We start from the raw sequence: 7160 nt of genomic DNA, 5'->3' as shown, positions 1-7160 counted from the left end.
AGCTTTGGGGAAACACTTCAATAATAAGATAATTGCTGAAATCCAATTGAACCCATTAATCATCACAGTTGTAGGTCAACTCTTTATTTTGCATCATCAAATTTGGCCACATCGTGTGAGGGGGGTTCCAGATTCTGTGTTAATTCTTATTTTTAGCTGCAAATGCAATTAGAATTAAACCCACTTTTGGACCATCAGCTGCATGATGAGGCCATATTGAGGCCTGTCATTTTATTAAAGAAGCAGAGGAGCTTTGAATAGTTCTGCAGGTGCTGCAAATGTGAGTTGTGCTGCATGTGTCAGCCAGTTTGGCTCTTCGTTTATTTAGTTCTGGGATTTTCTCTGTACAGGAGAAACAATAAAGGCATCAACATGAGAAAAAGGAACAGAGCCACAAATATTGTTTCACTTTTTTTTTAAGTTTTGTGAGCTCATGTGAGCTACAAATGACTGTATACGTGAAAGGGGCTGATTTTAAATAAAAATGTGCGTATTTTATACTTGATACCTTTAAAGCACTGATAAAGAACTGATGTGTGAAGGACAATATGTGAGCTAATTAGGTCCACTGAATTTAACCTTTAACAGCAAAATGCCAGATGCAAATGACGTTGAGCCGTTTGACACGTGAAGCGATGCAGAAACCACATTCAGCTGCAAACAAAGTATTAGATCTGTTTTGTTTTTCTTTGTTTAGATACGTATGAGAATCAAAATGTTTTCAATGGAAATGTCCTGTGCTGTAAATGAGCTTTAGCATGTCTCGGTTTGCAAATGAGCTGGAGAACCAGGCAATTACCTTTCTTATCATTTCTGATGCTACATTTTTCTCCAGTAATTATAGAGGCATTTTTCCTCTCTGATGGGGGCCTTGTGTTTGACTCCCCCCCCCCCCCAGTCTGTGACCACAGTCTGATGTTTGCAGTTTGACTGTGCAGAAATAAGTGAAGCTGTGAGAGATAAAGGCCTCGATATGTTGCGATTAAAGGATGCTGAACTTTAGGAGGTCACAGGATTGTGGAGAGGCTCGTGGTGGGATCAGTTGTTTGACCTCATTAGAGGTCATCACAATCAAGCAGAATAGCCAGTTGACCTTCACCCGGCAGAGGTCATTTATGCAGGCAGCCATTCATCATCCCCTGATGTTGAGCGATTTTACGTTCGTACCCTTTTAGATATGCATTTCCTCCCACGTAGAGGGGTGAGCTGTGCCAGTCACACATGTGATTAGTAATTTTATGCTGCCTGCATTGTTATTTGATCATGGGCACTGGTGACATAAAGGAAGGCAATTAAAAAAACATTTAAATATGTGTATGGCTTTCAAAATAAGAGTAAAATGGGAGAAGAAGCTTTGCTAGCCAACAGACTGCTTTTAAAAGCATTGAATTGTTAAACAAAAAAATGCAATCATTCTTTTCAGCCATATGAAAGGAAATAGCCTTCGTCCCTCCCACTGCATGCTGCTATTTATAGTCTTATCATCTGCATGCTCTCTGATCATCGTGGCTCAGGCCTTGTACTGCTCCCCGCCTTGGGCCTGTTAGCCCAGTGACTAGCGCACCCCGTTTTTCCCTGTTTTCCTGCAGTTTTCGCTCCATTTCAGCCAAACATTTCAAACCAGCTGGCTAACTTTCTGCTATAAATCACAAATGGCCACATCAGAGCACTGTGCACAGCGTGTAATATACGTAAGTCTTTACTATGCCTGTTTTTATTTATTCTGTTTGCTAATGCTGCAGATGTGTAGCAGCAAAAAACGTTATTTTACGACAGATCTTAATAAAGGGTTTAGTTTGCGCTTCATGCTAAAGAAACACTCTTTCCAAAAAAGGAAGTAAAGGAAGATAAATGAAGATTTAAGTTTTCATTCTCCACTTTTGTGAAATTTCCATTTAAAGGCCTGAATGAGGAAGAGAAAATCAGATACAGCTTCTTGAGCAGAAGCAACTGAAAGCGATAATCCCCCATCAAAGCGTCTTTCCAGAGTTTGTGACGTGAGACTTGTTCCTTTTTCAGGCAGGACTCCTCGGTTTCACTCAGGGCTGAGCTCGTGCCCTGTAGAAACCCTCGCCGACAGACGAGCGTTTGCTTCTCCCCGACGATCGCGTTTGCCTTCCGTAGAGAATCTAAACGCGCTAAGTGTGAGGTTATCCTAATGAAACGTTTCTCATCTGAATGTCAGACACCAACACCTGTTCCTGAGGTGTGTCTCCATCTTATTAACGCGCCGGTGGCAGGTCGCAGCTCTGCTGCGGTGGCTCCGGGTGTCCGTCGCGGAGGGTAACATGTGATAACGGAGGAATAAATATCTGCTGCCACGCCACGGTCGCTAACTTTTTTTACCAACTACCTCCCTCCCACTTGCGGGCGTCCTCTGTTTGCCGCGCTCATGTATGTCTTTAAGGTCAAAGGTCATTTGGCATCGAACCTTTAAACCCTTTCGATCTGCAATCGGGATTGCACATTATTTGTTAAGGCCTCGCTGCTGTAATGTAATACGGAGGGGACAAACGTCTACTAGAACATCTGGTATCGATCGTAAACGAGAGCTACTATCCACGCGCGCAGGTCGCACGTGACTCGTCTCTGCTTGTGTGATTCACGTCTACGATCAGGTTTTCCGTCCAGCTTTAGCATGACGCAACCAAGCACGAGGTTGGGTGGCAGCGAAGACACTCGGAGCCTTAGTCACCAACGACAGCGCCCCACACATGACACACACACACACACACACACGCGCACACACACGCACACCGTGCAGTTCAGATGCATCCTGTGTGTCATGACTGGTGATGTGCTGTCCCGCACAAAGAGGGAGGAATTAACTGTCTGGAAAGTTTCTCCTAAAAGGTGAGGTGGGGTGTGCGTCCTTGACTTATGCAGCCAAACACAAACAAAGGCGCGCGTGATGCAACGTCTGTCTGCGCATTAAAGCTCTGATAAAACAACGTTGTGGGACTCAAACTGTGGCCAGTGTAAAGTGGTCAGCCCGGGTTCTTTTGCCTTTGAGCTCCCTTTTATCGTCGGACATTGTCGGCGCGCCGTACTTATGATCCTTTTCAAAGGAAGGGCGCACTCGTGGTTTAGCAGTTTGCGTCACTTTGTGAACCTTCTGTACGTCTGAGACTCATCTCACACCCGTCTTTGGAGCTTTGATGTTGTAAGGCTGCAAATCTCAGTCTGACAGCTCATATTTCCATTGAAAAGACGGAATATTACACATTTGGCACCTCATTTGTATTTTCATTTCGTATAATATTGCCTTATGTTGTGGGTGTGTGGGAGGAGCCTGTAGCAGACATGCCATAAAACATACAGATCCATTAGAACCCCACTCTCGGTTAATTAAAGATAGCCTGAGCGCCCTGCGCGGTGTTCTCCCCCTCCCACCATTGCTGTGGTTTCGCTGGCAAGGCCGTGAGCTAAAAAGTAGTAATCTATGTTGTTGCAGTTTTTTTTTTTTGCAGCGCTCATTTCTGTGTCTGGAAGGACGCACTTGAACTCCCCCCAAGTTCCTGGGTTTGTCAGTTCCTGTGCCCCGCTGGCACGGGCAGAAATGACTGTTATTTGCTCCCTCTGCTCTCACGCTCAAAACGACACATGACGCCGTGCGTTTTCCCATGTTCGCGTCGCATGACATGTCCGCTGTAGCACCGTGGCAGCTAGTTTAGCCAAGATTGTGACAGTAAAAGATGCTTTTTTTTTTAGTCTTGTCCATTAAACGCTGCACAATCATCAGCCAAGCAGTCACTTAAACTCTGGTGTTTATGTTAGCTCTTAAGGGTCCTTAGAAAACAACCATAACTGTGTCTGTAGGCGACCACCAACTACAAGCTAATTCCTACACTCAAACAACAGGTCTTCAGCAACAAACATCCTGTCTATAACTATGCAAACAAGTCCTATATTCTCCAGTGGGCGGGCAGTGGCGAAGGATGGTGACAGACCACCCACCAGCACCAGTAAATGGGATTCTCTCGTGACACTGGTGGGATTTTACAAAAATGAAAACGCTCCCTGGTCGATATTAAACTGTCCCAGAGGTCGGTGTAATATCGGAATCCTTGCCGGGACGTCTGGATTTACAAGGCCTCGGGTCTCGTTTGGGTCCAAATTTTGTGACTTGTTTGCTGTGCAAATTCAAAAATTCAGACATATCGTGACCTTGTGGGCCTTGAGGGGGGCAACCTCGCCCCACCATGAACAAACAGAGCGCTGTAAGCCTCCGAGATTTTTTATTCCCATTTTCTTCACAAGGGGTTAGCATAGCCTAGCTAAAAGAAGAAGTTGACAACATATAAAGTGGTACACAAATGCAGAAATGCTGAAATAAAAGGCGAAATAAGCAGCTACATTTCACTTCCAGCATCCGTGCATTGAATGGGGAAAAAATAGTGCACGTGCCACACCAATAATTGGTTGTGTGTGTCCCGAAATACCTGCATTGCTTGAATGTCTAGCTTAAGCTTTTCATCACCCAGCTCACAAGTGGTAAAAGGGTGTGGAGGGGACAAATGTCAGCGGCAACACGACACTGTAATTACCGCCATCTAACAGGGTCACGCAGGCTTTTTTCCTTTTTGCAAGCGGACGCATCCGACCCTTTGTTTATCTTTATTTGCTCGCTCAAACGCTCGTTTTGTGATTGTGCTATGTGCTATGTGGATGTGTGTATGGGCGTGCGCTATATTGGCTGGCTGTTTGGGCGATGGCAGCTGCGAGGTGCAGGGCTTGGCTCGTATCCGCTGCTGAGCTGGCAGTGTTGAATGGGCCGTTAAAGGGTCTAGGACTGTAAACCTCCATCGCAGCGCTCTTCCTGTTCTTCTCCTCCAGCCCTCCGTAACTTCGCCGCCGTGTTTCCTCCAGCCTCTGGGTGGAGGTCTGTCTGTGTAATAATGGACGTGTGGATTGATACGTGTGGCTCCGTTCCACAAAAAAATAGGCCATTGTTTTTTCACTGGGCATACCCTGGCAGGTGGCCCTCGACAGGTAGTTCCCCCAGGCTTTCTGTGCACATATATGCATATAAAAGCCACCCCTGGCAGTTGAGGCGTCATGGTTGAATCCAGACATGCGAGCGTGCACCTCCAGGATCACCACAGCTCATATACTCTTGGGAATTTCTGGATAATCCACATACACATCGGCTATTGTCCAAAGCAGAGGGGAAACACATTCTGCAGCGAAGCAATTTTCATGAAAACAATAGGCAGAACCGCAAATATGGCAGAGAAAAAGGAGGGCAGCGAACCTCCAGGGGTGCTGCTGTGGGAACCGAAATAAAACAGGTTTATTTGTCTGTGCGTAGACATCATTACCGTGGGCCCTGATTTGTTTGCATTTGTTTTACAGAACTGGGCTACGCATGCAATCCCATTATTCGGCCTGTCTGGTGGAGGAAACGAGGCAAGAGAAGCGCCCGAGAGCGCGGCGCAGCGAACGGTGCTGCTCCGTCCGCTACGGCGCACGGAGAGCGAGCGGCCTGCAAACGCACACAGCTGTTTCTAATCGGTAACTCAGCACCGATGGCTGACCTACATTCTGGAGCCTGCTCGTCTTTGAACCCGTGGCCCTGCCAGACTCAGCCATGGGGGGAAGGTAGAGGGAACGGGAGAGAAAAACAAGAGGGAGGAGAGGCCGAAGTCAAGAGGGGTAACAGTGTAGTGGGGAAAGGAAGGAAGAAAGAAAGAAAGAAAGAAAGAAAGAAAGAAAGAAAGAAAGAAGAAAGAAAGAAAGAAGAAAGAAAGAAAGCTAGCAAGCTAGCCAGCGAGCTAGCTGCAGGTATACTCTATAGTGTGCGTGCATGTTAAAGTGTGTCAGAGTGTTTCCACAGCCCAGAGTGCAGCTGTGCGCACCTAAGGTGGAAAAAATGGAAAGAAAAACAACTCATAAAAACCTCCTGGTTGTTGATTCCATAGCTTTCTGGATTGTCAAACTTGGAAATCTCTTTTAAGAAAAATTGACACCCCCACCCCACCCCACCCCCGTTTGTCAGCACCCAGCCGTCCATCAAACTTTCATTAAGCCGCGCTGTCTGCCTGTGAATGACTGATCCTTTTCATTAAGGCAGGCCTGCAGCGGCCTGACATTCCTTGCATGCAGAGAAGGGGTACACCCAAGTGCCAGGGGTCCCCCTGGTAATGACTCAAAGATCCCTGTCCGCAAACAAGGCAGCACCTCGGGTCACGCATGGAGAGAGGGAACGAGAGAGCGTGGATGGGGTGGATGGTGTGGGGGGGTGGATGGTGTGGGGGGGGAGCGCCGCTGCAACAAAAAAAAATGGTGCAAAAACAAAAAACTGAGAGGAAGGAACTCGAAGTGGGTCACTGTGTCTCAGGACTCCAGAAAAAAAAGGAAGCAGAGAACCGCCAGAAGAGGAGGAGAGAAAGGAAAAACTGAGAGTCCACGTGGACGGAGGCCAGCTCGCTCTTCACCCGGCCCAGAGGTTGATAGGGAGGAAGCGCTGAGAAAATGACACGTCGGTGGCTGCGTGTTTCGTCTTGTGTCACACAGAGGGCCCGTGCGCAGGAGAGCGCACGGCTCCGAGGCCGGCGGCACGTTTCAGTATCAATCTCTGCCTTTTCATCGCCGCCACATCACAGCGTCGCCCCCGACGCCACCGTTTTTCGACGTCGCTGCGGCCCCAAACGCGCTGAACCCAAATAAGCTGCGCGTCCGCGGGCGCGAGCACGCTGCAGACGTGCGCCGCTGGGCTTTTTTTCTGCTGAGCTTTCTCTGCTGAATGGATTCGCAGCTGCCTGTGGTGCAACCCAGCCTGCTGCACTTGCTGATGGTTTCCTTTCTCGTCTGACCCCCCCACCCCACCCCCACCGGCGACACACAGCATATTTCGAAGGTGCATTAGCTCTAAATGCAACCCTGGTGACAGATTTCATAGGTGTCTTTCTTGTGCCCGGCGGAGTAAACACCATTGTTGGTGTGTGCACGGGCGAGTGTGACGGAAATAGACCGATGGCCTGGCGGCCAAAAGCGGCACAAGGGATCATTTTAGCCTAATTTATTGCTGTTGGAAGTCACAGAAGTTATTTTATGAGCGTGCAAACACTCCTCCCTTTAGCACTGTCGGCGGTTTGTTATGATGTCCCCTAAAATGTCTGACTTTTGTGTTGCCATGAGAAAAATGGCAGGATCCAGCC

This window comes from Takifugu flavidus, chromosome 6 (genome assembly GCF_003711565.1).
Source record: "Takifugu flavidus isolate HTHZ2018 chromosome 6, ASM371156v2, whole genome shotgun sequence".
NCBI classification, from domain to species: Eukaryota; Metazoa; Chordata; class Actinopteri; order Tetraodontiformes; family Tetraodontidae; genus Takifugu; species Takifugu flavidus.
Note: the sequence above shows the minus strand (reverse complement) of the source record.